Genomic DNA, 20,633 nt, shown 5'->3' with positions numbered 1-20,633 from the left:
CCTTTATCGTAATCGTGTTTAATTGCCTATAATCGATAATAGGCCTGAGACTGGAATCCTTATTGCGGACAAAGAAAAGTCCTGCAGCAGTGGAAGAAGTAGAGGGTCTAATGAACCCTTTTGTCAAATTCTCATCCAAGTATTCCTTGAGGTGAGGAAAGTTCATCCTGTGAAAGGGGATAAACATGACCGAAAGGCAATTTGCTGTTAGGGAGTAGATTGATAGTGCAATCGTAATCCCTATGGGGAGGCAACACTTGAGCATTTTTCTCAAGGAACACTTCGGCCAGATCCTGATAGCATAGTGGTGCAATTTCATCTGACACCACAGACAGAATCTTCCCATAAGATGGGAGGTTACACGTATTCTCACAATAGTGAGAAGGGAAAACCAAAGTCCGTTTTTTCCAATCTATGATTGGTTGGTGTGTGTGTAACCAGGGAAGTCCCAAAATAATAGGAAAATGGGGTGAGGATAGTATATCAAAAGTGATGGTCTCCACATGTGACTCGTTGGTAGTGGCAAGGAGTGCCTGTGTCTGGTTGGTGATTGGACCAGAAGACAGTGGAATACCATTAATGACACTAACAGAAACAGGTTTAGATTTTGAAATAATAGGTATTTTATTTAAGGTAACAAAGCGTGTATCAATATAGTTTCCACAAGATCCAGTGTCGACCATAGCCTTGGTGGTGATCCTAGTTTGGTCCCACTGTAATATTAAATGAACAAAAATATAGGGGTTAGAAAAGGAAGTTGTTAATCCTCCCAGCAAGACATGTGAACACCCACCCTCTTTTTTGCGAACAAGGGGACAGGTGCTTATCAAATGATCCAGGGATGCGCAATACATGCAGAAATTTCTGGATGTTCTTCTAGCTCGTTCAGTAGTCGTTAAAGGTGGGCGTATGGTTCCTACATCCATGGGAGTAGGGTCAACGGCCGAAATCCGAGAAGGACTAGACAATGGCATTCCCATCTTTTCAGCCCTTCTTTCTCGCAGTCGTCTGTCGATGTTGATACTAAGTTGTATCAAGGCCTCCAAGGTGCCAGGTAAATCCGCTCGGGCGAGCTCGTCTTTAACAGCTTCCGATAACCCGAGTCTGAATTGAGTTCGCAAAGATGTGTCATTCCACCCTGAATCAAGGGTCCATCTTTTGAACTCAGATACAAAGTCTTCTACAGGTCTCCTTCCTTGTTTCAAGGCCCTCAACTGCATATCAGCAGTACTCTGCCTATTGGGGTCATCGTATAAGCTGGTGAGTTCCGCTAGGAATAAAGAATAGATGTTGAGAATCTGATCATTATTCTCAAAGAGAGAGTCTGTCCAGGCCCGTGGATCACCCCTCAAGTATGAAATAACGGTACAGACTTTTATTTGATCAGTGGGGTATGTACGAGGCTTTAACAAAAAAAGCAATTGACATGCGTTTTTGAATTCCCGAAATTTTTTCCGGTCGCCTGTAAACACTAGAGGGGGGTTTATTTTAGGTTCAGGAGGCTGAACAGCATTAAGCCGTGAGAGCTGGGATACCTGCTGTGTTAAAGTCTGATTCTTTTCTTGTACGTCAGTCAGAGCAAGTATTAACGCTTTTACTTGTTGTGTTAATTGTGTCACTTGAGTGGGTAATTCTGCTGAATCCATTTTTAAGGTTCGTTCAATCTGTAACGCTCCTGAGTTTTTGTTATAGGCTGGATTTGCAGCTGCAAAATCTCCACTCAGTAATCATGTAGAGATGTGTTGAATACCAGATCCAACTCTCCAGGACTCCATGCTATCGTCATGAAGTCTCACAAACGGTCTTTGCCGAACTCACCTCTACCCGGTGCAGACACCTGATACATAACGCGAGATCCTAAACTGCCTCAACTGGCTTCTCTTTTTTTTCCACACAACTTTTTTCTTTCTCCCGTGTCTCCCATCAAACAGGTATCCTATACAGCATTATTTTTACAGGTTATCATCCCCCTGGAGGGTCCCACGTTACCAAACAACCAGCTGCTGGAACTCACGGCAGAGACTTTGAATAGACTGAGGCTCTCATCTATCCAGCCGACTCAGGCCAGTCATTCATATGCTATGTTCTGATAGTAATACCTCCATGTCTTTACTTGTTATTTCTCCTACTCTTCTCACGGCCTTCCCTTTCTGAACCTTCATATTTATCTGAGCCCCGTATCTCCTTGTACTACTTATCTTCTTTGCCTTTCCTCTCTCTTCCTTTCTTCTCCCTCTGGGAGTGATCACTATCCCCTATTGATATACTTCTCATGGAAATGGAGACAGCACGATATGTATGCTTAGCGCTAGAACCACTTGTGAAATATCAGCTTCTGAGGGGTCATTATAGGACCCAGCTTGTGACGGTACTAACCGTCACTATGAGTGAAAGACAGATAAGTAATGGTTTGGATTGCTTAAATATTTGTCAGCAAAATCTTCATATAGAAATATGAAGATTTAATACTCCCTTACACAGTGTATTCCATGCTTGGCTGTGAGAGACACAAAGACTTTCATTCGCAGACTTCCCTATTGTTTGTGTATTGGGATGGAATGTGTATTGTGATGAAGTTTACCTGTCTGTTTCATTGTTAAATGTTAATGACCTCACATTGTTCTGTCCAAATGGCTAGATAATTAGTTTAGTCCCTGTATACACTTTCATCTGTATATGCTTCTGTAATCAGCCAGAGGTGAGGGATTGTGTACACTGTATGAGAGTGTAAAACTGTTCCTATTGGATTGTGAATATCACGTTCAGTTTTCAACAAGGTCCATCTGGGTGGTAACCTTGTGGGTGAAAACTGTATATAAGTCTGTTCAATAAAGTTGTTCTAGAGTTAGTTCTTGTAACGCTCCTGCGTTTTTGTTATAGGCTGGATTTGCAGCTGCAAAATCTCCACTCAGTAGTTATGTAGAGATGTGTTGAATACCAGATCCAACTCTCCAGGACTCATCACCGTGGGCCTGTCAGCTTCAACATACAGATATATACACACTCAATGAGATGTTCCTGGAGTGATAGGATGTATATGATAGTATGAAGGTGATGTGCTGAAGGGACAGGTGTGAACAGTGACAAGGATGGTAAGCACTTGATAGGTTTGTACAGGAGAGTTCAAGATGGTATTTAGGAATGCAGATAGGTTAGTATCGAGTATGCTAACAGGTGGTGAGGACAGCAGATGACAAATACAGGATAGACTAACCCAGTGCAAGGATAGATAGTAGTAGACAGGAGAGCTAGCAATCTATGCAGCAGTGCAGATGATAGATGGTAGTAGACAGGAGAGCTAGCAATCTATGCAGCAGTGCAGATGATAGATGGTAGTAGTCTCAAGAGCTAGCAATCTATGTAACAGTGCAGATGATAGGATAGTATGGATAGGTAGTAACAGTCCTTAATGCAATAGTAGTAGTGTAAGTTATGGAGGTTTCCCCTGCGGGGTACTTATCACTATAGTATAGTAGTAGAAGGGTCCGGTGATGAGGAAGTGATCCAGTAGCGAGATACAGGGATCAGTAGCGAGGTTCGGGTCTGAGGAAGTGATCCTGGTAGCAAGATACAGGGATCTGTAGCGAGGTTCCACAGCGAGACACGCTTGTAAGCATAGGTGCAAGGCAGGTTGAAGAGTGAAGGGTGAAAGCAGCATGCCGGGAGTGATCGGGTGGCGAGACACAGGATCAGATATGAAACAAGTTCAGGTAGCAAGATACAGGAGCGAGTAACATCTGGTATGCTGACTTCAGACAGGGACGATCCAACCATGACGGTTGAACGAACATGTGAGTGAGAACGCCGGCGGTTGAAATAGCCGCTCTGCGGCGCTCAGTGATGACAGCATCAGTCTTAAAGGTGTATGCGCACCTACCAGAAGAGAATGGTGGGACGCATACACGGAATGGAAAGTGGAATAAGGGTACCAGAGGTACCAGAACATTACAGTTCTTCACCTTCAATCTAGGGTCTTGTCTCTTATTGGGGGAACCTGCTGCAAGGGATTGCTATGGTCTTCCATACTCCCTTAGAGAATCACTAAGCTCTTGTAAGAGCTTGTGTAAGAGCTTGTTCGTGCTGCACAGGGGAAAGGAGGTTCACCCACAGGAACCTGGAGCCTTGTCGTAGGTCCAGGGTGGGTAGGAGATTGCAAAACCCTAACCAAGCTGCGCCGGTTCGTGGGGTCTGAAGTGGTTACCGTGTCTGGTGGAGTGCTTGGAGCCCCTCGGGAAGCACTAGGAGCATCTGTCAACAGAGGTACCCGGTCAGGGGTGCCCAGTTCCATTACACAGCTCTTATAAATAAGTCGGTTACTTATACCCACCTGTTCCCTACTTCACCGGTTCAAGATTACTATGACCAAAGATGGCTCATTGAGCTGGTAAAACCTATATAATTACAGAGAAATGAGTTTCTCATATCCTCCTTAGAAGGATACCCCCATTTGCTAATATACCCTAGATACAGTACCGGTAAAGTAGGGATTTCACTGTAACTCAGTCCTATCATTTTTTGCTACATAGGTATTTATGGGAAATTATTTATCTGAATCGTAAAATGTACAGGATGTAAGGTTCTATGGTTCCTGTTTACATGTTTAACCACCTTTTACATTGATGCCCTATTGTTGATTATTTGTTGCATCACTCCCTCAGGTTATAGTGACACTATACAACCTTGATTTTTGTTTGAAACATTTCATTTATTACACGCGGCAACCCCTCCCACTTTTACTGCCGCAAAACCTTAGGTTTATGACCTCTATCTATACAGACACTTCATACCACACTATACCCATAACCTGTCCACACCCTAAGGTCTTCCTTAGAACACGCCCGCAGAGCGCACTTCTATTTCCGCTCCCTCCATCATATACAGGAGACAACCTTCTCCTCAAATACATCCCCCTCTTATTTCCATCACATCCTTCATACCAACTACAATCACATTACTCACCCTCTTTGACTAGACCTTGCTTCTCCACGCTTTCCTCATGCTCCTTTCCTCCCACTTAAGACCAGACCAAGTACCATACTATACTTTAATAAGGCTAACCCTAAAGACACTATGACCTCCCCTCGGACAGCCTACTCTTACCACTCCCTACCACAGCATACTCTGGTAGTCACTGCTGACCTGCTCCATTTCCCCCCCTGCCAGGTGGGTAACAGGTTCTTACTCGTCCTAGGATAACACCAACACACCCTATACTGTCCTCACATCTTTCCTTTATACTCAGATCTTTCCCTTCCCTTATCTTTCCTACATACCCTCTCTTTTCTTCCCCCTCTTCCCCCCCTTTTTTTTTTTTAAACTTATTTACACCCTGAGACAAAATGCTACCGCAACCTGGGAAACCCCGCCCACTAGCCCTCAAAATTGCATCGATAAATGCTAAGAGACTTAACATCTGGGAAAAAAGGTCTCAACTGCTCACCACGATGCAAAGCATGCAAGCAGACATGTAGAAAAAGAAATGGCCGCACATCCAGGAATTCCAGTTGCCTTTAGATTTATTTTAATTCCAAAAGTGATGACACCAAAGACACCAACATGAAGTCACGTAGACGCGTTTCACACATACATCTTCTGCTTAATCATTACAATGGCAATAACCGACTATAGATCTTATATAGACCGCCCCAATGATTGCAGGTGTTCCGGGGGCGGTGATAATCAACAGTTGTGCACAGCTCAATTAATCACCTAACTTCAGCCCCAAAGAGCATCTGAATAGTGATTGGAATACAAAATCAAACTAGAAGTCCAAATTGTTCGTGTATATCATGGACTCACCCATACACAGAAAGACATGGACCAACAATCACATAGAAAATTGTATAAAACAACTATTGGAAAAAATGTTGGAAAAAATAAATGTGAAATAAAGAAAGAAAAAGGACCATAGTAAATTGTAAAAACCTCTATCCAATGTGCAGTACCTTGCGAAAGTATTCGGCCCCCTTGAACTTTGCGACCTTTTGCCACATTTCAGGCTTCAAACATAAAGATATAAAACTGTAATTTTTTGTGAAGAATCAACAACAAGTGGGACACAATCATGAAGTGGAACGAAATTTATTGGATATTTCAAACTTTAACAAATAAAAAACTGAAAAATTGGGCGTGGAAAATTATTCAGCCCCCTTAAGTTAATACTTTGTAGCGCCACCTTTTGCTGCGATTACACCTGTAAGTCGCTTGGGGTATGTCTCTATCAGTTTTGCACATCGAGAGACTGAAATTTTTGCCCATTCCTTCTTGCAAAACAGCTGGAGTTCAGGTTGGAGGTTGGATGGAGAGCGTTTGTGAACAGCAGTTTTCAGTTCTTTCCACAGATTCTCGATTGGATTCAGGTCTGGACTTTGACTTGGCCATTCTAACACCTGGATATGTTTATTTGTGAACCATTCCATTGTAGATTTTGCTTTATATTTTGGATCATTGTCTTGTTGGAAGACAAATCTCAGTCCCAGTCTCAGGTCTTTTGCAGACTCCATCAGGTTTTCTTCCAGAATTGTCCTGTATTCGGCTCCATCCATCTTCCCATCAATTTTAACCATCTTCCCTGTCCCTGCTGAAGAAAAGCAGGCCCAAACCATGATGCTGCCACCACCATGTTTGACAGTGGGGATGGTGTGCTCAGGGTGATGAGCTGTGTTGCTTTTACGCCAAACATAACGTTTTGCATTGTTGCCAAAAAGTTTGATTTTGGTTTCATCTGACCAGAGCACCTTCTTCCACATGTTTGGTGTGTCTCCCAGGTGGCTTGTGGCAAACTTTAAACGACACTTTTTATGGATATCTTTAAGAAATGGCTTTCTTCTTGCCAATCTTCCATAAAGGCCAGATTTGTGCAGTATACGACTGATTGTTGTCCTATGGATAGAGTCTCCCACCTCAGCTGTAGATCTCTGCAGTTCATCCAGAGTGATCATGGGCCTCTTGGCTGCATCTCTGATCAGTCTTCTCCTTGTATGAGCTGAAAGTTTAGAGGGACGGCCAGGTCTTCGTAGATTTGCAGTGGCCTGATACTCCTTCCAGTTCAATATTATCGCTTGCACAGTGATCCTTGGAATGTTTAAAGCTTGGGAAATCTTTTTGTATCCAAATCCGGCTTTAAACTTCTCCACAACAGTATCTTGGACCTGCCTGGTGTGTTTCTTGTTCTTCATGATGCTCTCTGCGCTTTAAACATACAGAAAATCCCCAAAGATGTGGGACTATGAATGCCACTAGACACTGTTGTTCAGAATAAATGGTAGACTTTATTATACAAAAAAGAGACATACAAAATAATATATACCGCAATGATACATAAACAAGAGCTGGTTAAAAGTTGCATGCAATGACAGTTCATATACCAGTCAGCATTGAAGATAATCGGGTACACATGGTGGAGTGAACCGGAAAATGACCCTACACGTTTTGGGTATCAAACCCTTCTTTAGGGGTCCACCAGAGTTCCAAACACTCAATGTGTCTGTAAAGATTAAAAACCTTGATAGGATATGGAAAATATATATATAAAGCAGTTTTATCTAACAGATATTCCGATAGTAGATACCTACCCTCAAAGTCTTCATAGGAGATTGGAATGAACTGTCGTTAAAACGGTAAAAGGTTATCGATAAAAGAGGAATGCTCCGTTCCAATAGAACCCATCAAGGGCAAATATGAGAAAAAGTAAGAAGAGTAGTTGCACTGGGAGTCAACGGGGGTGCCACGATGATCCTAGCCTAACCAGCAGGGACCACTCCAAAAGGAACCTTGTTGATTTGTATAGGTGGATATAATCAACCTAATTGAGTAGAAAGCAATGTAAGGGAAACAGTTGGATAGTAAATGTAGATGCATGAGCTATTCATCAATTGGTTTAGGACAAACATATTACCTGTATAAGGTGAATGAGTGTGGTGACAGAGGGTCAGATGAGGTAAAGTATGGATGTCAGTTCACTGACTGGAGTATCATGGAGTATGAATATCTAAATAGGAGGAAGAGGAATCCTTTTAGGGTCTGACTGTGTCTTCATATGAGCGAACCAAACGAGTAAGAAATAAAGTAGAAAGCGATAAGTGGCGTGAATAGAAACGCCAAAATAGGTGTATGTGCACGGTGAGAAACATCTAGCACAAAGATGCGAGATATTCCAAGGAAAGGAAGAAATATTTAGTAATATTTAGTAATGAAAACGGTATTATTAGTAGTAATCAGCATGGATTCATGAAAAATCGTTCTTGCCAAACCAATCTATTAATTTTCTATGATGAAGTGAGCTGCCACCTAGATAAAGGTAAACCTGTGAATGTGGTGTACCTGGACTTCGCAAAGGTCTTTGACACCGTTCCCCACAAACGCTTACTGTTCAAACTAAGGAAGGTAGGTATGGACCATAAGGTGAGTACCTGGATAGAGAACTGGCTCCAGGGGAGAGTGCAAAGGGTGGTGATTAATGGGGAGTACTCAGATTGGGCGGGTGTGGAAAGCGGGGTCCCACAGGGTCCTGTCCTGGAGCCAATCCTGTTTAATTTATTCATAAATGATCTAGAGGAGGGGATATCAAGTAAAATCTCAGTATTTGCGGATGATACTAAACTAAGCAGGCCAATATCTTCTGGGCAGGATGTGGAAACCTTACAAGCGGACCTGAACCAATTGGGCAACTACATGGCAGATGAGGTTTAATGTTGAAAAATGTAAAGTAATGCACCTGGGTGCCAGAAACCAGAAAGCAAGCTACTCACTAGGGGGGAACCTCTGGGTGAGTCTAGGATGGAAAAGGACCTGGGGGTACTGGTAGACAACAGGCTTGGCAGTGGCATGCAATGCCAAGCCGCTGCAAGCAAAGCCAACAGAATACTGGGATGTATAAAAAAGGGGATTCACTCCAGAAATAAAGAGATTATTCTCCCACTCTACAAGACTCTGGTCCGGCCACATCTGGAGTATGCTGTCCAGTTCTGGGCACCGGTCCTCAGGAAGGATGTGCTGGAACTGGAGAAAGTCCAGAGAAGGGCAACAAAAATAATTAGGGGAATGGAGGGCATCAGCTATGAGGAAAGACTACAAGCACTGAACTTATTCTCTCTGGAGAAGAGACGATTGAGGGGGGATATGATATCAATGTACAAATATTGTACTGGCAACCCTAGCATAAGGAACAAACTATTCAGAGAAAGGGAATACAATAAGACACGTAGGGGGTTGTCAGGGTTACCTGATCCGAGGCCGAGGTGCTGAGAGGGCTCCCCTTGCAGCTCAGTGCGGCACACCCCTGGAGATGGTACAAAGGGTGTGGCGCCCCAAGTGGCACGGGTTACCAGCTGCAGGCAGGTAGGTAGAACCAGAGCAATCCGAGAGCGAACTGGAACAGGCTGGAATCGCAGCAAGGTATGAGTCTTCAAGGCCTTGTGCCAAGGAATAGTCTCTAGTAGCGGAAACCGTGGTACAAGCCGAGGTCATGCACAGGAGACAACCAGAATAGCCAAGGTCTTGAAGCAAGCCGGGGTCATACACGGTAGGTAACCGAAGCAAGGTCAGTGGGAGAAGCCAAGGGTCAAACCAGGAGCATGAGATCAAACGGAATCAGGAACAAGCCAAGTCACAACAGGAAATCCAAACAGGAAGCACAGGAAGCTGAGAGATAATCCAGCAATGAGTCTGATCCTATGGCCACCTTTTATAGGCCATTTCCCTGACAGGCCAGCAGAGGGCTGTGTCAGTTGAGTCAGGAGCATCCATTTCTATTACTGGCAATGTTGCCAGTTCTCCTATGGCCATTTCCCTGACAGGGGTTCTTCACTGTGAGAGCAGTAAGGATGTGGAATTCTCTTCCGCAAACAGTGGTATCAGCAGGAAGTATTGATAGTTTCAAAAAACTATTAGATGGGCACCTTAAAGACCACAACATACAGGGGTATACAATGTATGGTTAACAGCAAACACACACACACATCATAGGTTGAACTGGAAGGACTGGTGTCTTTTTTCAACCTCACCAACTATGTAACTATGTAACTATGAAACTTCACACTGGACCTCATGCAACTTGGATTCTGTGCCTCTCCATTGTTCCTCCAGACTCTCGGACCCCGATTTTTAAATGAAATGCAAAATTTTCCACAGCCTGTGATGATTTCAGGAGCAATGGTATCTCCTGGTGTTGGTCCACTGTGTTTTATCAAGTCAAGAGTCAGCGCAGCCCTCCACCACAGGGGCGTCACAAGGGGGGTGCGGGGGGGGGTGGGGGGGGACCGCACCAGGGTGTCCATCGGGGGAGGGTGGCACCACTGTGCCTGAGGCGGGAGCCCAAGCTCCCGGTCTGTGGCCCCGCCGCCCGCTGCCTCTATGTCTCGCGGCCGCTGAAATTGCAGTGTGTTATAATCTATTCAGACCAGCAGCCTCCTCCAGCAGTGTTTGTCACGGACAGATGGTGGGTGTGTTACCTGACCCCACCTCCTCGTCTTGGCTCCTCCTGTGTACTGTACATTGCTGGGGTCCTGGGAGCAGGCAAACGAGACGAGCGATTTGGAGTGGCGTGGGGTGGGCATGGCTTGTGGGGCGGAGCCAGAGTGGCGCATGGGTTAGGGAGCGGAGTGGAGAAGGTTTCCCGGCAGTAAGTGGCACATCATCATCACACATGCACAGCACAAGTACCTACCTGCTCATCACTGCTCAGGCACCACTTTTCCAGCACGTGAGTACTATTTTCATAGTGAATGTGAGTGGCTGGCTGGCATGGCTTAATTGGTTGCTCTCTATGTATGTTGTTTACTCAGCTCAAGGCAAGTCCCTCCCACTTGACCCACCGATCAGTGCCAATACAGTGCCACATTAGTGCAAACACAGTGCCACCAGTGCTATCACAGTGCCATAATTGACATCACAGTGCCCCATCAGTGTCAAAACAGTGCCATCACAGTGCCCCATTAATGCCATCAGTGTCAATACAGTGCCCCATCAGTGCAAACACAGTGTCATCAGTGTCAATACAGTGCCCCATCAGTGCAATCACAGTGCCAAAACAGTGCCAGCTATGCCACATCAGTGCAAACACAGTGCCATCAGTGCAAAAACAGTGCCATCAGTGTCAATACAGTGCCATCAATGTCAATGTAGTGCCCTATCAGTTCAATCACAGAGCCATCAGTGCCATCACAGTGCCACCAGTGCTATCACAGTGCCATCATTGATATCACAGTGCCCCATCAGTGTCAATACAGTGCCCCATCAGTGCAAACACAGTGCCATCAGTGTCAATACATTTATTGTACAAACCACATATGTTTTTTCGCATATGCATATATAGAATCTTTTGCTATGCGTTTGGATAAAGGTGAAACAAAAACAAACATACAATTCCTGCTGGGCTGTTTGTGTGCCCTTAATTGGGATTTATTATCTGCAGCTGTGTGGGTCCAATCAAGCACAATCTGGGAGGTACATGCCAATTGAAATGTTTTTTCCTCTATTTATAGCAGTGTCTTGTATTGTGTAAGCATGGTTACGACTAAGCGGAAGACTCCGTGAAACGCGTCAACCACCGTGCTTTCTTTTTCCCCCATGTCTCCGACTGTTGTGGTCTCATCTTGGATGATTTTATCTTTTTGTCTACAATAAAATTTGGATTTTATTTTTTGCATCTTCAACCGGTTGTGCGGCTTTTTGTGCTCTTCCATTTGCTAGTGTCAATACAGTGCCCTATCAGTGCAATCTCAGTGCCATCAGAATCAATACAGTGCCATCACAGTGCCATCAGTGCCATAAAAAAACATTATTAAAAGGGGTTGGGGTGTCACCGTGAGTTTCCGCACAGGGTGACACCAACCCTAGTGACGCCACTGCTCCACCAGGAAATTCTAGAACACTTCATACTTTCCTCTGCTGACCAACTTTATGGAGATGCTGATTTCATTTTCCAGCAGGACATGGCACCTGTCCACACTGCCAAAAGTACCAATACCTGGTTTCATGATCATGGTATTACTATGCTTGATTGGCCAGCAAACTCGCCTGACCTAAACCCCATAGAGGATTTCTGTAGGGTATTGTCAAGTGGGAGATTAGAGACACCAGACCCAACAATGCAGACGAGCTGAAAGCCACTATTAAAGAAACCTGGGCTTCCATAACACCTCAGCAGTGCCACAGGCTGACTGCCTCCATGCTATGCCGCATCATAGTTACATAGTTACATAGTTACATAGTTAGTAAGGTTGAAAAAAGACATCAGTCCATCCAGTTCAACCTATGCATCCAGTTCAACCTATGAATGCGTGTGTGTGTTTGCTTTTAATCGTACATTGTATACCCCTGTATGTTGTGGTCTTTAAGGTGTCCATCTACTAGTTTCTTGAAACTATCGATGCTCCCCGCTGATACGACTGCCTGTGGAAGAGAATTCCACATCCTTACCGCTCTTACAGTGAAGAACCCCTTACGCACTTTAAGGTTAAACCGCCTTTCCTCTAGTTTTAGTGAGTGGCCACGTGTCTTATTGTACCTCCTTTCTCTGAATAGTTTGTTCCTTATGCTCGGGTCACCAGTACAGTATTTGTACATTGATATCATATCCCCCCTCAATCGTCTTTTCTCCAGAGAGAAAAGGTTCAGTGCTTGTAGTCTTTCCTCATAGCTGATGTCCTCCATTCCCCTAATTATTTTTGTTGCCCTTCTCTGGACTTTCTCCAGTTCCAGCACATCCTTCCTGAGGACCGGCGCCCAGAACTGGACAGCATACTCCAGATGTGGCCGGACCAGAGTCTTGTAGAGTGGGAGAATAATCTCTTTATTTCTGGAGTGAATCCCCTTTTTTATACATCCCAGTATTCTATTGGCTTTGCTTGCGGCGGCTTGGCATTGCATGCCACTGCCAAGCCTGTTGTCTACCAGTACCCCCAAGTCCTTTTCCATCCTAGACTCACCCAGAGGTTCCCCCCCTAGTGAGTAGCTTGCTTTCTGGTTTCTGGCACCCAGGTGCATTACTTTACATTTATCAACATTAAACCTCATCTGCCATGTAGTTGCCCACCCCGTTATTTTGTTCAGGTCTGCTTGCAAGATTTCCACATCCTGCATAGAAGATATTGGCATGCCTAATTTAGTATCATCTGCAAATACTGAGATTGTACTAGATATCCCCTCCTCTAGATCATTTATGAATAAATTAAACAGGATTGGTCCCAGGACAGAACCCTGGGGGACCCCACTTTCCACACCCGCCCAATCCGAGTACTCCCCATTAATCACCACCCTCTGTACTCTCCCCTGGAGCCAGTTCTCTATCCAGGTACTCACCTTATGGTCCATACCTACCTTCCTTAGTTTGTACAGTAATCGTTTGTGGGGAACGGTGTCAAAGGCCTTTGCAAAGTCCAGATACACCACATCCACAGGCTTACCTTTATCTAGGTGGCTGCTCACTTCATCGTAGAAGGTTAATAGATTGGTTTGGCAAGAACGATTTTTCATGAATCCATGCTGATTACTACTTATAATACCAGTTTCATTACTAAAGTCTTGTATGTGGTCCCTTAACATCCCCTCCAAAATTTTGCAGACTACTGATGTTAGGCTGACCGGCCTATAGTTACCCGGGATATATCTCGGCCCCTTCTTAAATATTGGTACCACGTTGGCTTTTTTCCAATCAGCTGGCACCATACCCGTCTGTAAACTATCCTTAAAGATCAAGAATAATGGTCTGGCAATCACCTGGCTGAGCTCTTTAACCACTTAAGCCCCGGAGGATTTGGCTGCTAAACGACCAGAGGGTATTTTGCGATTCGGCACTGCGTGACTTTAACGGACAATTGCGCGGTCGTGCGACGCTGTACCTAAACGAATTTGGCGTCCTTTTTTTCCCACAAACAGAGCTTTCTTTTGGCGGTATTTGATCACCTGTGCGATTTTTTGATCACGCGCTATAAACAAAAAAAGAGCGTAAATTTTGCAAAAATAGCAATATTTTTCCCTTTTTTTTATATGAAATTCCCCCCAAAAAAAATGTAAAAATCAAAATTTTTTAATATTTTCGGCCAATTTGTTTTATGCTACCTATGTTTGGTAAAAAAAATCGCAAAAAGCGTATTTTGATTGGTTTGCGCAAAAGTTATTGCGTTTACTAACAAAGGGAAAGATTTTTGTCATTTTTGTTGTTTTTTTTTTTTAACGCGTAATGGCGGCGATCTGCGATTTTTTTTGCGGTACTGCGACATTGCGGCGGAAAGATCGGACCCTTGACTGACATTTTTGACACTTTTGGGGTTACCAGTGACATTTCTACAGTAATCAGTGCTATATATATGCACTGTTACTGTAAAAATACACTGGTAGTGAAGGGGTTAACTTTATTTGAGAGGGAGGGGCTGTGTGTGTCCCTAGGGGCGTGATTCTAACTGTGATTGGCTGTGGCTTCAACTGTATGCAGAGTGATCAATGGATCTACATAGTAGATCCATGTGATCAGCTCTCATACAGAGAGGAGAATGACAGGCAGCTTGTTTACACAAGCTGCCTGACTTTCTCCCTCTCCCCCGCCGATCGCAGAGTGGCCGGCGGCGATCGGGTCCGCCGGTCACACGCGCGGGGGGGTCCGTGACCACGCGGGAGCGGGAGCGCGCCTCCGGCGGCGCGCGCTCGCTCCCTAAACCCTCACAGGCGAGCGACGTAGACCTACGTCACTTTGCCTGTGAGGGGCTGACCGCCGCCGTAGATAGTCGTGCGGCGGTCGGCAAGTGGTTAAGAACCCTCGGGTGCAAGCCATCCGGTCCCGGGGATTTATTTATGTTAAGTTTCTCTAGTTTAGCTCTAAGTCTATCTTCTGTTAACCATGGCGGCACTTTCTGAGGTGTATTATTGGCCTTACAAGCTGGGTTCGTGTAGCCCCCCGATTCTTTTGTGAAGACTGAAGAGAAGAAATTATTTAACACTTCCGCCTTTTCTCTGTCCTCAGTGGCCATATTTCCCTTATCATCTTTTACGGGGCCAATGTGTTCTGGCCTCGCTTTCTTACTGTTTATATACTTAAAGAACTTCTTAGGGTTCTTTTTACTCTCCTCCGCTATATGTCTCTCGTGTTCTATTTTAGCCGCCCTAATTTCGTCTTTACATTTCTTATTACACTCTTTGTAATGCTTAAATGCTGCCAATGACCCCTCATTCTTGTATTTTTTGAAGGCCTTTTCTTTAGCACTAATATACATTTTTATGTTGGAGTTTAGCCATCCAGGGTTTATTTTTGCTCTTTTAAATTTATTTCCCTTTGGAATGCACTGGCCAATCCCCCTGTTTAGTATGCTCTTGAAGCACTCCCATTTTTCCTCCGTGTTCTTTGTTTCCACGGTTCTATCCCAATTGATATTTTCTAGCAGCGAGCGCAGCTTTGGGAAATTGGCTCTTTTGAAATTCAGTGTCCTTATATTACCCCTCAGCTTCCTATTACTGTAATTAATACTGAAACTTATTGACCTATGGTCACTGTTTCCTAAGTTGTCCCGTATTTCTATATCCGTGATCAGGTCTGTATCGTTGGTAATCAGTAGGTCAAGTACCGCATTGTTTCTTGTCGGTGCATTCACCATCTGACCCATAAAATTGTCCTGCAAAACATTTAGGAACTGCCTAGCCTTGGCTGAGTGCGCGGTTCCTTCTGCCCAGTCTATATCTGGATAATTAAAGTCCCCCATTATAATGACATTTCCCATCCTTGCTGCCAATCCTATCTGTAAAAGGAGGGCCGCCTCACCCTCCTCCCTCTGGTTGGGGGGTCTATAGCATACGCCCAATATTAACTTCCCCGCCGTGCCATCCCTTTGAAGCTCTACCCATAGGGATTCTGCCTCATCCATAGCTCCATTATTAATATCATCCCTCATATTTACCTGTATGCTGTTCTTAATATACAGACATACCCCTCCCTCTTTTTTACCTTCTCTATCTCTGCGATAAAGGGAATACCCCTGAATGGTCGCCATCCAGTCATGGGAGCTGTCAAACCAAGTCTCAGTTATCCCCACAAAATCTAAGTCCTCCTCAAACATCAGCAGCTCCAGCTCTCCCATCTTGTTGGCCAGGCTTCTGGCATTGGTATATAAGCCTCGTAATTTTGATGTTTTTAGGCTGCTCTCTTGATTTTTCCCCGTACCCACCCTGGGTATAGGAGCTCCGAACACCCTACCGCTAATGCCCCCATTTCTGCCCTCTGAAACTTTCTTTCCACTGGCTAATTCTACATCTGTACCCTCCCCCCCATTCCCTAGTTTAAAAGCCCCTCTAACTTTTCGGCCATCCTCGCACCCAGTACGGCTGCACCCACCCCATTTAGGTGCAATCCGTCCCTACCAAAGAGCCGGTGACCGACTGAGAAGTCGGCCCAGTTCTCCAGGAACCCGAAACCCTCCTTACTACACCAGCTCCTCAGCCACTCGTTAACTTCCCTAATCTCCCGCTGCCTCTCTGGTGTGGCTCGAGGTACAGGTAGTATTTCGGAAAATACTACCTTGGAGGTCCTAGTCCTCAACTTAGCGCCTAAGTCCCTGAAATCGTTTAGGACTCTCCGTCTTCCTCTGCCTATGTCATTGGTACCCACGTGTACCATGACAGCTGGGTCTTCCCCAGCCCCACCCAATAATCTGTCCATCCGATCCGCAATGTGCCGAACCCGAGCGCCCGGCAAACAACAGACTGTTCGGCACACACGGTCTTTGTCACAGATTACACTATCTGCCCTTCTAATAATTGAGTCCCCTACCACCAGCACCTGTCTTTCCTTTCCTTTTCTCCCAGCCTCACTGGAGGAGTTCTTCCCCTGGCAGCTAGGGGCGTCGCTCTGCTCCAGCAATGCTGGTCCCTGACTGGTTTCCCCAACATCACACAACGGGGCGTATCTATTGGGGTGCTCCAGCCCAGGATCAGCCTCCTTGACTTGTTCCCTTCTACCCCTCCTAACTGTCACCCCTCTAAACTGCTCTGATGCCTGCACCTCCGATACTCCGCCCACCTCTGTGCAGACCCCTGCCTGCACCTGATTGGTACAATCCTGGCTCTCCTCCGGTATGGACATTCGTCTCAGTGTTGCCAGCTGCTTCCCTAGATTCAGGACCTGAGCTTCCAGGGAAGCAACGTGCTCACATTTTGCGCATTTGTATTCGCCTTCGATCACATGTCCGAGGAACGCATACATATTACAAGATGTACACCGAGTCGCATCTCCACACCCGCCGGGCATTGTACCTACTATCTAATCTAATGGGGATTCAGTAATTTAAGTCTATCCTATGTGGCTATTTTCTAGCTTCCTAACGCTACCTTCTCACCCTCTGGTGTTCCGCTACACTCACTTGACACTCAGTTGCACAACACTCACAATCTCACAGCCCGGTCAGTCTCACGACACTCCCAGTCGCACCACCCGGTCAGTCGCACAACACTCCTGTCGCACCGCCCGGTCAGTCGCACAACACTCCTGTCGCACACACTCATAGTCTCACAGCCTGATTTAGTTGCACCACACTCACAATCGCACAGCCGGTCAGTCGCACAACACTCTCAGTTGCACAGCCCAGTCAGTCGCACCACACTCACAGTCGCAAGGACACTCACAGTCGCACGGACGCTCACCAGTCGCACGGACGCTCACCAGTCGCACGGACGCTCACCAGACGCAAGGACGCTCACCAGACGCAAGGACGCTCACCAGTCGCAAGGAAGCTCACCAGTCGCAAAGACACTCACCAGTCGCAAAGACACTCACCAGACGCAAGGACACTCACCAGTCGCAAGATGCTCACCAGTCGCAAGGACACTCACCAGTCGCAAGGACACTCACCAGTCGCAAGATGCTCACCAGTCGCAAGGACACTCACCAGTCGCAAGACACTCACCAGTCGCAAGACACTCACCAGTCGCAAGGACACTCACCAGTCGCAAGACACTCACCAGTCGCAAGGACACTCACCAGTCGCAAGATGCTCACCAGTCACAAGGACACTCACCAGTCGCAAGGACACTCACCAGTCGCAAGGACACTCACCAGTCGCTAGATACTCACCAGTGGTAAGATGCTCACCAGTCGCTAGATACTCACCAGTCGCAAGGATGCTCACCAGTGGTAAGATACTCACCAGTCGCAAGGACACTCCCAGTCGCAAGGACACTCCCAGTCGCAAGGATACTCACCAGGTACTCACTGAGCCTCAGTGTTCAACCTCAGTCACCAGTCCTGTGTGTGTCCCTTTAAGCCTGACACTTGCTTAGGCTCCTGCCTCCCTCCTCTGTCACCTGCCGATCAGTCTCCTCAGCTCCTCTCCCTTCCAATGTCCAGGTCAGGTATTTTGCGTCTCCTCTGGCCCCCTGCCCTCTCTCTGTCTGCCCGCCCTTGCAGAGGGGGGGGGGGGTTACCTCACCTCTCGCTGCCCGCACACCACGCTCTCACCTCTGGGGGAGGGGGGGTTTTCGCACCGCTCTTCTCAGGAGAGGGGGGGGGGTTCTCGCACCGCTCGCCGCCGCTCAGGAGGGGGGGGGGGTTTTGCACCGCTCGCCGCCGCCGCCGCTCTTCTTAGAAGGGGGGGAGGGGGGGTTCTCGCACCGCTCGCCGCCGCTCTTCTTAGGAGGGGGGGTGATCACACACACACTCACTCGCTCACACACGCTCTCCTCTCACACGTCCGCCTCTGCTCCCGCGCTGCTCAGCCTCTGCTCCCGCACTGCACCAGTCCGCAGCACAGCACCACCTGCAGGCCAAAGGTGATGATGTAACATCCACCAGAGGCAGTAATTCATGCAAAAGAAGCCAAACCAAGTACTGAGTGCATACTATACTGTACATGGACATACTTTTCAGTAAGCCAACATCTCTGTATTAAAAATCCTTTTTTTTATAGGTCTTATGTAATATACAGAGTAAGGTGTTGTAGAATATAAGACCACAGACAAATATATCTAAAACACTAGCAACGCTGAATAAAGGGACATAAAAGACTTCTCAAGTAGTCCTTCAAATGAAATTTATAAACTATGTATATAATTCACAGTCCAATCCGAGACTCATATGTTTTGGGAGTCCGTTGTTAAGGGAAAGGGAGTGAGGGAACTTGGCTTAATGACCAGACTTCCACCACCAAACGGTGCTCCCCCCCTTGTACCAAACACTCACCAGAACCTAGGTGAAAAAAGACCCTTCAACACATCCACCGCTAACAGGATACAAGGCTCCAGGACATTGGACTGTTTAGCTCTCTCCTTCAAACGTTACTCGGTTCAGATGGCATGTAAATGAACAAAGTAGGGGCAACAATAGTGTAATTCCGCAGACATAAATTTATTCCGACAAGATAAAAACACACAATGGGCCCCTCTCCCCTTCAGATGTCTACTTACAGGAAGCACATTTGAATGAAGGCATATAGTGAAATACGCTGGATGACCACCAATTCCAGAGAGACCTCTAGGCCATATGGAAGATGTCCGGCGTATTGTAAATATATATAGAGCGACCGCGCACTACAGCTCTGACATGTTTCGTCGTCAGGACTTCTTCAAAGAGCTTAAGTGCGCGGCGCGGTCTGTCTCCATTTAAAAGGACGCCGACGCATGCGCATCAGCGCCATGCTCGGCGGTCTGCCGGAAGTACATACTATGCGTACACTTCCGGTATCTGTGAGGCGATACCTCACTTCCGCCCGGCACGCCAGCTACAGTGCTAACGTCCGCCCGGAAGTGCATCGCCGATAACAACATCCGGGTCACTGAGCGCGATGTGTCACACCTCACATCCGCCCCGGATGTAACTCCAATGGTGACGTATAAGCGTCCACACCGATTATTGTTGCCTGTCCGGATTTAACATTTAGACAGGGAAACTGACACTCAACAATATCATTTCCCCTTGTATAGCTACTGCACCCAATCGGTACAATGTGCTTTTGGCAACTTAGCGTGCGGCATCATTGTATTTGACTACATGCCTTTCATTGTACATATATTAATACATACAAGACACTGTAAAAAATAAAGATAAAAATGGCATCACAAGCCTATTTTTAATAACACATACTGGATAAAAGGATAGCTTTAAAATTATAAAAATGATTAAAAGAGATAATATAAATACATTCATATCTCATAAAGACTAAAAACAAATAAACCACTCAATTAAATGGTTAAAAAAACATTAAACCCAGAGTCACTAAACTGGGATACAGACGAAATGATTATACCCATAGATCATACACACAAATAAATTAAATTAAAAGAGAATCTAATATTTATGTGTACAAACATTATAAAACGGACATTAAGAAAAAGACACTATAAAAATCTATACGGGCAGTACACTGAGAAGGACTACATCTATATGTCAATAATTGCTAATAAAGCAATTAATGTCCAAATCCACGTTCAGACCCTTAGGATGTAATGACACAGTTAAGTAGATCCAGTGTGTTTCACGTTTTCATATCTCATGGACCCGATTAGAGCCCCTCCACACTGGTGCTACCTTTTCCACCCCCCAAAATTTAAGATGAGTGGGATCACTATTGTGAAAGTCGCGGAAATGCAGGGACAGGTTGTGATCTTTAAATCCATTACGGATGTTGGTAATGTGCTCTGAGATCCTGACTGTAATC

The sequence above is a fragment of the Pelophylax lessonae genome (genome assembly GCF_965119305.1).
Source record: "Pelophylax lessonae genome assembly, chromosome: 4".
Lineage (NCBI taxonomy): Eukaryota > Metazoa > Chordata > Amphibia > Anura > Ranidae > Pelophylax > Pelophylax lessonae.
Note: the sequence above shows the minus strand (reverse complement) of the source record.